This window comes from Littorina saxatilis, linkage group LG16 (assembly GCF_037325665.1).
Source record: "Littorina saxatilis isolate snail1 linkage group LG16, US_GU_Lsax_2.0, whole genome shotgun sequence".
Lineage (NCBI taxonomy): Eukaryota > Metazoa > Mollusca > Gastropoda > Littorinimorpha > Littorinidae > Littorina > Littorina saxatilis.
In genome coordinates this window covers 11,209,987-11,220,781 of record NC_090260.1, presented here as the reverse complement: position 1 = coordinate 11,220,781, position 10,795 = coordinate 11,209,987, and the positions used below count along the sequence as shown (strand labels likewise).

General features: G+C 41.9%; 1 long non-coding RNA gene across 1 annotated transcript; it reads left to right on the top strand.

Moving 5' to 3' along the window:
• Positions 1-6,464: 6,464 nt before the first annotated feature.
• LOC138951572 (uncharacterized) lies at positions 6,465-8,775 on the top strand. Its single transcript, XR_011451177.1, has 2 exons — positions 6,465-6,826; positions 8,555-8,775. It is a non-coding gene; the product is annotated as an uncharacterized lncRNA (long non-coding RNA).
• The last annotated feature ends 2,020 nt before the right edge of the window (positions 8,776-10,795 follow it).

Genomic DNA, 10,795 nt, shown 5'->3' with positions numbered 1-10,795 from the left:
GTTTATTGTCCAAGTTCTTTTTTACTTCTGCTGCATGTCAACCTGGTCGTGCATACACTTGAGTTTTTGGCTCACGTAAGTGTAGCCTATGCGATGATAAACTTTGTCTGTCTGTGCGTGCGTGCGTGCGTGCGTGCGTGTGTGTGTGTGTGTGTGTGATAGAAACTTTAACATTTCCGAGTCTATGGATTACGTCAGTCTCGGTCAAAAGTGTTTGACGTGTGTGATAGAAACTATTTGAAGACGTCACATTATGACGTGAGAGGGTTAGACGTCACGCAAAGGAATTACTGAACGTCTCGGTCATTGTTATTGTGAGCGGGCCGAGACTACTTGGCAGATCCAGGGTCTCGCTTTCTTGCACAGTTTCACCTATGCTTACTGTGTGTGTGTGTGTGTGTGTGTAACGGAGTGATTGAGTTTGTGTTACTGTTTGTCGATTTCTTACGTGAGCCTTGAAGGCTTCGCCTCTTGTTCTATAAGTAGATGTTGAAAGTGTAGTGTCTGATATCTCTCGTCTGTGCTTAAAGTAGTTCTTCTGGTTGGGTAAATGTTCATCAATTAACTTCTTTGGACAAAGACCAATTACGACAGCATGCTGGAATATTGTGCACTTTATTTGCGACACTTACCCACCTACACGTGCACAGAGAATGGCACACAAGCACAGCCATGCATACACAAAAAGAAACACACACAACACGCACAAACACACACATCTAAACACACACACTAACACACTGACATGCAAACATGATGAACAACAGCAGCATAGTAATTCTGAACAAATGAAAGAATTTGGAGCTGGTTAACATTTTATTTGTTTTATAATGTTCAATTTGTGTTAAATTGTTGCAAAATATCTTTCTGAAAGACAAAACCTGGTTCACCATATAAATGATACAATAAGCGCAAAGATGACCTTGAGCCTTGTAGCTCAAAGCATGTGCATCGATAATCAATCTTTCTGTCTTTTCAATTCCTTCTTTCTCACATGAATTTCACACACATGTACACCACACACACACACTGACACACACACACACACACACAAATGCCAAAACAGACACGACATTTAACAAAAATCAATCCATACACAAAACCATTGCAACATAATCTCCCCCGAAAAAGTGTGGAAACTAATATTCAGGATACAAGTTAAGGGGAAACAATTAGTAAATGGTGCACAAACCTTGTCAAAAGTGGTCACAAAATAGAATTCACTCACCAAATGTGTACAGAAATTGTAAAATTGAAACCTTTTCATCACATTTCACATTGGGCAATTAATCTATTCAAAATGGGATCTCCTCACCATATGTGTGTGCATACAGAAATAGTAAAATTGAAGCCTTTTCATCACATTTCACAGTAAGCAATCAATACAAAATAGAGCCCAAAGGACAGGTCCCCTCGACTAATGTGTGCTTGCAGAAATTGTCAAATTGAGCATTTTCATCGCATTTCACAGTGGGCAATCTCTGTGAACAATGAATTACAACATCGATACACTTTCATTTCATTTCTAAGTAAGCAATCAACACAAAATGGTTCACCAAAGGATCGATCCCCTAGCTCACCAAATGTGTGCACATAGAAATGTTAAAATTGAAGCCTTCCCTTTTTCATCAGATTTCACTGCGGGCAATGATCACTGTGAAAAATGAACTGAAGTAACAATTAACGGTGGAGAAACAAAAGGTCAACGTACTTGGGCTTAGTAATAACCCTGTGCAGGCAATATAAGTACAAAGTATATAAAAATGCGTTTTTACATGAACAATGTGATTGCCAAAGGCTATACGTACTGCATGATCCATCCACCATAACACCATTTTAATATCGATCAGAACTACAGTGTTTTCAAAATAAAACAAGTTAACTTGAACACTCCCACACTAACGCTGATGGGGTCTATGTCGACCAAAAGAGTGGGATTCCCTGTAGGTGGAGTTCCTGTAGCGAGATTTCCTGTATACAGGGAATCCCACAGGGTGGAGTTAAAAGCTCGAAAAACATCAAATTCTACCGATGTTGCGATACATCACCTGACTTTCAGCGATATCAGCGAAACGCTACAGGAACTACACCCTGTAGTATTCCCTGTATACAGGTTGTATACAGGGAATCCACCTACAGGAACTCCACCTACAGGGAATCCCACTCTTTTGGTTGACATAGACCCCATCAGCCATACTAACATGCAACTACACACGGGGGCCCGGTAGCTCAGTTGGTAGAGCACTGGACTTGTGATCGGAAGGTCGCAGGTTCGAATTCGGGCCGGGACGGACACGGGTCAATATTATGTGCAGACCCAGAGACGGAAGCCATGTCCCACCCCCGTGTCATCACAATGGCACGTAAAAGACCTTGGTCATTCTGCCATAAGTGCAGGTGGCTGAATACACCTAAACACGCAGACACCTGGGTAGCGCGACTACGTTGCTGCTAGCTTTCCACTGGGAGGAAGCGACCCGAATTTCCCAGCGATGGGACAATAAAGTAATGGAAATGAAAAAAAAATGAAATAATTAAACTGCGATATCTTTTCAGCAACAACACTCTGAAACAGGTAGGCTGCTCCTTCATTGACAGCCTCCCATGAGGAAGGATGAGTGTTCGAATCATGGCCGCTTCTGGTGGGTTAAGGGTGAATATTTTTCCGATCTCCAAGGTCAACTTATCAATCAATCAATCAATCAATATGAGGCTTATATCGCGCGTATTCCGTGGGTACAGTTCTAAGCGCAGGGATTTTTATTTTTTATTTTTTTTATGCAATTTATATCGCGCACATATTCAAGGCGCAGGGATTTATTTATGCCGTGTGAGATGGAATTTTTTACACAATACATCACGCATTCACATTGGCCAGCAGATCGCAGCCATTTCGGCGCATATCCTACTTTTCACGGCCTATTATTCCAAGTCACACGGGTATAGGTAGACAATTATTAACTGTGCCTAAGCAATTTTGCCAGGAAAGACCCTTTTGTCAATCGTGGGATCTTTAACGTGCACACCCAATGTAGTGTACACGGGGGGATGGTTCGGACACCGAAGAGAGTCTGCACACAAAGTTGACTCTGAAATAAATTTCCGCCGAACCTGGGATCGAACTCACGCTAACAGCGGCCAACTGAATACAAATCCAGCGCGCTACCAACTGAGCTATATCCCCGCCCAACTTATGTGCAGACCTGCTAGCGCCTTATCCCTTTTCGTGTGTACACGCAAGCACATTTTAAGACCAAGTGCTCACAGAAAAGATCAAATAATCGATGTCAGAGTTCAATGGGTTATAATAGAAACATGAAAATTATGAGCATGGCTACCCTGAAAAACACCCCCCGCGGGTTAGGGGGAGTCCCATATTGGTTGGGACGAGAAAGAATTTACCCGATGCTCCCCAGCATGTCGTAAGAGGCGACTAACGGATTCTGTTTCTCCTTTTACCCTTGTTAAGTGTTTCTTGTATAGAATATAGTCAATTTTTGTTAAGATTTTAGTCAAGCAGTATGTAAGAAATGTTAAGTCCTTTGTACTGGAAACTTGCATTCTCCCAGTAAGGTAATATATTGTACTATGTTGCAAGCCCCTGGAGCAAATTTTTGATTTGTGCTTTTGTGAACAAGAAACAATTGACAAGTGGCTCCATCCCATAACTTTACAATTATGCTCTTTGCGCTTGACACATTTAAAATTAAAACACAGTTATACAAGCATTTACATCTACATTTCATAGTCAGCAACGCTTAATTAAAAGCATACACCATCAAACATACATTACAAAAGATTCTTCCACTAACTAAGTAATAAAAACATGAATAAAATAGGTAGTGAAAACAAGGAAATACCAGCTGAATACCCTTAATCAAACAGAACATGTTATCAACAATACTGAAAACAGCCTTAGATGTTTATATACATTATCACATTATCACTAAAACAACAAATACACTACATGTAGCCTACTGATGGACTGAGAAAACAAAATCAGGGGTTATATTTCTTGAAGAGGTGTGTTTTATTCAGTGCTCGTTTGAATGCTTGGGGTGACTGAGAGTGGCGGATGTGAAAGGGGATAGAATTCCATTGTGTGGGTGCGCAGAAAGTAAAAGTGCGTTGTCCGTATGTTTTGGTTTTGGTGTGTGGAATGGTGAGGATGCGACAGTCAGAAGAGGCACGGCATCTTCATAAAAATCTGTCTTGCTGGAGAATAGACGGTGAGGAGTTCAGAGAAGTAAGCAGGAGACGAGCCAGAAAAGAAGTTAAAGCAGAGGGTGGACAGTTTGTAGTCAATGCGTGCTTGAATAGGTAACCAGTGCAGTGTGTGAAGAAGTGGTGTTGCGTGATCTCGTTTTCGTGCTTTCAGAATGAGGCGTGCTGCCGAGTTTTGGACTTTTTGTAGTTTATGCAGGAGGTACAGAGGACAGCCAGAGAGAAGAGAGTTGCAGTAGTCAAGTTTAGAAAGAACAAAGGCACAGACAAGAGTGTTAGTTGTTTGAGAGGAGAGTGTGTGGCGAATGGTGCTGATCTTACGAAGCTCAAAATAAGCTGCTCTATAGACTAAAGATATATGTTTGTTAAGGGTCATGTCAGATGAAAGGGTGAATCCAAGGTTTCTAGCTGATGGTGAGAAAAGAATGTCGGTGTTGCCTATTTGAACTGAAACAGGTTGGGGAGAGGGAAATGTAGTGTTCTTCTTTTTGCACAGTAAGACTTCAGTCTTATCATCATTCAGCTTGAGTTTGTTATCGACCATCCAAGATTTAACATCAGTAATGCATGTCTGAATGGTCTGGATGGCGGAATGTGTCTCTGCAGGGGGACTGGGTTTATACAGCTGGGTGTCATCAGCAAAAGACTGATTTAAAACAGAATGGTTTTGAATCAGTGTGGAGAGGGGCTTAGTGTACATGATGAAAAGGATGGGACCGAGTACTGAACCTTGAGGAACGCCGAAAGAAAGTGGGGCTGGAGCAGACATCTCCTCCTTTTTAAGACTCCCTCCTTTGCAAGACCTACTTTTTCAGATTTTTAGGGGCCTTAATGGGGGTTCCACTTTAATGCAAAGCGCCACTTAACTCATTCACTTAACTCATTCACTTGACTCATTCACTTAACTCATTCACTTAACTCATTCACTTGACTCATTCACTTAACTCATTCACTTAACTCATTCACTTAACTCATTCACTTAACTCATTCACTTAACTCATTCACTTAACTCATTCACTTAACTCATTCACTTAACTCATTCACTTAACTCATTCACTTAACTCATTCACTTAACTCATTCACTTAACTCATTCACTTAACTCATTCACTTAACTCATTCACTTAACTCATTCACTTAACTCATTCACTTAACTCATTCACTTGACTCATTCACTTAACTCATTCACTTAACTCATTCACTTGACTCATTCACTTAACTCACTTAACGGATTCTGTTTCTCCTTTTAACATTGTTAAGTGTTTCTTGTATAGAATATAGTCAATGTTTGTAAAGATTTTAGTCAAGCAGTATGTAAGAAATGTTGAGTCCTTTGTACTGGAAACTTGCATTCTCCCAGTAAGGTCATATATATTGTACTACGTTGCAAGCCCCTGGAGCAATTTTTTGATTAGTGCTTTTGTGAACAAGAAACAATTAACAAGTGGCTCTATCCCATCTCCCCCCTTTCCCCTATCCCATCTCCCCCCTTCCCCCGTCGCGATATAACCTTGAATGGTTGAAAACGACGTTAAACACCAAATAAAGAAAGAAAACAACATGCACGTCCACCCAACGACAGCACACACAAAGACATTGACTCACTACTGCATCACACACAAAGACATTGACTCACTACTGCATCACACACAAAGACATTGACTCACTACTGCAGCACACACAAAGACATTGACTCACTACTGCAGCACACACACAAAGACATTGACTCACTACTGCATCACACACAAAGACATTGACTCACTACTCCATCACACACAAAGACATTGACTCACTACTGCATCACACACAAAGACACTGACTCGCTACTGCATCACACACAAAGACATTGACTCACTACTGCATCACACACAAAGACATTGACTCACTACTGCATCACACACAAAGACATTGACTCACTACTGCATCACACACAAAGACATTGACTCACTACTGCATCACACAGATAGACACAAACAGACCAACAAGCTTGCAGAAGAAAGCACACACCCACATGCTTAACCATGCATGCTGCACTGAAGCACAGACACACACGCTTAGCCATGCATGCTGCACTGAAGCACAGACACACACGCTTAGCCATGCATGCTGCACTGAAGCACAGACACACACGCTTAACCATGCATGCTGCACTGAAGCACACACCCACACGCTTAACCATGCATGCTGCACTGAAGCACAGACACACACGCTTAACCATGCATGCTGCACTGAAGCACAGACACACACGCTTAACCATGCATGCTGCACTGAAGCACACACACACACGCTTAACCATGCATGCTGCACTGAAGCACACACACACACGCTTAACCATGCATGCTGCACTGAAGCACACACACACACGCTTAACCATGCATGCTGCACTGAAGCACACACACACACGCTAAACCATGCATGCTGCACTGAAGCACAGACACACACGCTTAACCATGCATGCTGCACTGAAGCACACACACACACGCTTAACCATGCATGCTGCACTGAAGCACACACACACAGAATCTAGTAAAGGCAAGATTGATCTTGTGATGTTTTGTCTTTTTCAGTGATGCTCTGACAGAAGGCATCGCCAAGTATCTGAAGGTACGTGTGAGAATGAAGTGTCGACCGGTAACTGTGGGGTTTTGTTTACTTACGCCTAAATATGGTTGTAACAGCTGTATGCTTTGTTTTTTTGTTTGTTCGTTCATGGGCTGAAACTCCCACGGCTTTTACGTGTATGACCGTTTTTACCCCGCCATTTAGGCAGCCATACGCCGCTTTCGGAGGAAGCATGCTGGGTATTTTCGTGTTTCTATAACCCACCGAACTCTGACATGGATTACAGGATCTTTTTCGTGCGCACTTGGTCTTGTGCTTGCGTGTACACATGGGGGTGTTCGGACACCGAGGAGAGTCTGCACACAAAGTTGACTCTGAGAAATAAATCTCTCGCCGAACGTGGGGACGAACTGACGCTGACAGCGGCCAACTGGATACAAATCCAGCGCGCTACCGACTGAGCTACATCCCCGCCCTGCTGTATGCTTTTATATTTGCAGAGACATAAAGCTGGGTTTTTTTCATTCTGACGCAATGATGGTGCGGCATGGATGCGAAGGTAACTGTAACAACGAGGCCTATCGTTGTGCGGTGGCAATATGACGCATGGCGATAAGGCAGCGAGATTTTCATCATTCCATGGAATGAAAAAATTGGTGCTACGCAGCATTTACGTCAAAAGTAGACACACTTTTAACGCTGCTACAGTGGAACCCCTCTTTTAAGGCCTTCAAATATGTGAGAAAATCAGGTCTGAAAAAGGATGTGGTAGGGCGTCGGCCTCTTAATCGGAAGTTCGAGGGTTCGAATCGCGGCCGCCTGGTGGGTTAAGTGTGGAGATTTTTCCGATCTCCCAGGTCAACTTATGTGCAGACCTGCTTGTGGCTTATCCCCCTTCGTGTGTACACGCAAGCACAAGACCAAGTGCGCACGGAAAAGATCCTGTAATCCATGTCAGAGTTCGGTGGGTTATAGAAACACGAAAATATCCAGCATGCTTCCTCCGAAAGCGACGTATGGCTGCCTAAATGGCGGGGTAAAAACGGTCATACACGTAAAATTCCACTCGTGCAAAAACACGAGTGTACGTGGGAGTTTCAGCCCATGAACGCAGAAGAAGAAGAAGAAAAAGGATGAAGTCTTAAAATGGGGGTGAATTTACTGAGGTCATGAACATGAGGTCTGGGTGGCCGAGTGGTAAACACACTTGCCTCGGAAGCGAGAGGCTGCGAGTTCGACCCTGGGTCAGGGCGTTAGCAATTTTCTCACCCCTTTCCTTCTTATTAAGCAAACGTTTTGAATAATGAATGCATTTATCTCATCCATGTTCAAAACGACCATGTGCAGTACTGTTTACATTTCCTTGTTCTGGTAGTATTCTATTTTCAACCATGTGGAAGTCATTGTATTCGTGTGTGTGCGAGTGAGTGTGCAAGCGCGTGTGAGTACTGTTGTTAGTTTAGCATTGGGTTTTTTTTGGGGGTTTCTTTTTTTTTCTCCTTTTATTGTTACATGTTTGTCTACCATAATTTACCATTATTATTTTGACATTATTTCAAATTTGTTATATTAAAATCGTCCACCAAATTTCATTTGCTTTTAAGAGTACGCTCATAAGCCTAGCTTGTTGTGCTCCATGTTCCTTATTTCATGTATGCGGTAATAGTACCAATGGAATTTATTGAATAAACTTGTTTAAACCAAAGGGGGTTCCAGGGTATTCGTCAATAAACGTGCGTCTTTGAACTCCGTGTTTTTCTCTCTTTTCAGGATCAGCTTGAGGGTGAGAATCGGACCATGACGTTGGTTGTGATTGCTGGATTCGCCGTGACCCTCGTCCTGACCTCCATCTTCTGCTGTCTGACGGGCGGCAGCGACTCCAAGCAAAAGAAGGAGTGATACGATTGGCTGAATTTTATTTGTGTAGCCTGAATCTGATTGGGTGATTGATTCGGTGAGAGTTTGCTGCAGAATAAATGCTTAAAGTGTCAGTTTATTGTACGAGTTCTTTTTTACTTCTGCTGCATGTCAACCTGGTCGTGCATACACTTGAGTTTTTCTATAAGTAGATGTTGAAAGTGTAGTGTCTGATATCTCTCGTCTGTGCTTAAAGTAGTTCTTCTGGTTGGGTAAATGTTCATCAATTAACTTCTTTGGACAAAGACCAATTACGACAGCATGCTGGAATATTGTGCACTTTATTTGCGACACTTACCCACCTACACGTGCACAGAGAATGGCACACAAGCACAGCCATGCATACACAAAAAGAAACACACACACACACGCACAAACACACATCTAAACACACACACGCACGCACACTAACACACTGACATGCAAAAATGATGAACAACAGCAGCATAGTAATTCTGAACAAAGGAAAGAATTTGGAGCTGGTTAACATTTTATTTGTTTTATAATGTTCAATTTGTGTTAAATTGTTGCAAAATATCTTTCTGAAAGACAAAACCTGGTTCACCATATAAATGATACAATAAGCGCAAAGATGACCTTGAGCCTTGTAGCTCAAAGCATGTGCATCGATAATCAATCTTTCTGTCTTTTCAATTCCTTCTTTCTCACATGAATTTCACACACATGGACACCACACACACACACTGACACACACACACAAATGCCAAAACAGACACGACATTTAACAAAAATCAATCCATACACAAAACCATTGCAACATAATCTCCCCCGAAAAAGTGTGGAAACTAATATTCAGGATACAAGTTAAGGGGAAACAATTAGTAAATGGTGCACAAACCTTGTCAAAAGTGGTCACAAAATAGAATTCACTCACCAAATGTGTACAGAAATTGTAAAATTGAAACCTTTTCATCACATTTCACATTGGGCAATTAATCTATTCAAAATGGGATCTCCTCACCATATGTGTGTGCATACAGAAATAGTAAAATTGAAGCCTTTTCATCACATTTCACAGTAAGCAATCAATACAAAATAGAGCCCAAAGGACAGGTCCCCTCGACTAATGTGTGCTTGCAGAAATTGTCAAATTGAGCATTTTCATCGCATTTCACAGTGGGCAATCTCTGTGAACAATGAATTACAACATCGATACACTTTCATTTCATTTCTAAGTAAGCAATCAACACAAAATGGTTCACCAAAGGATCGATCCCCTCACCAAATGTGTGCACATAGAAATGTTAAAATTGAAGCCTTCCCTTTTTCATCAGATTTCACTGCGGGCAATGATCACTGTGAAAAATAAACTAAAGTAACAATTAACGGTGGAGAAACAAAAGGTCAACGTACTTGGGCTTAGTAATAACCCTGTGCAGGCAATATAAGTACAAAGTATATAAAAATGCGTTTTTACATGAACAATGTGATTGCCAAAGGCTATACGTACTGCATGATCCATCCACCATAACACCATTTTAATATCGATCAGAACTACAGTGTTTTCAAAATAAAACAAGTTAACTTGAACACTCCCACACTAACGCTGATGGGGTCTATGTCGACCAAAAGAGTGGGATTCCCTCTAGGTTGAGTTCCTGTAGGGAGATTTCCTGTATACAGGGAATCCCACAGGGTGGAGTTTTTCCAATAAAACTTGCAAACCATACTCGAATTTCTAAGAAATATAAAAAAAGCTCGAAAAACATCAAATTCTACCGATGTTGCGATACATCACCTGACTTTCAGCGAAATCAGCGAAACGCTAGAGGAACTACACCCTGTAGTATTCCCTGTATACAGGTTGTATACAGGGAATCTTCTTCTTCTTCTTCTTCTTCGTTCATGGGCTTAGACTCCCACGTTCACTCATGTTTTTAGCACGAGTGGATTTTTACGTGTATGACCGTTTTTACCCCGCCATTCAGGCAGCATACGCCGATTTCGGGGGAGGCATGCTGGGTATTTTCGTGTTTCTATAACCCACCGAACTCTGACATGGATTACAGGATCTTTTCCGTGCGCACTTGGTCTTGTGCTTGCGTGTACACACGAAGGGGGTTAAGTCACTAG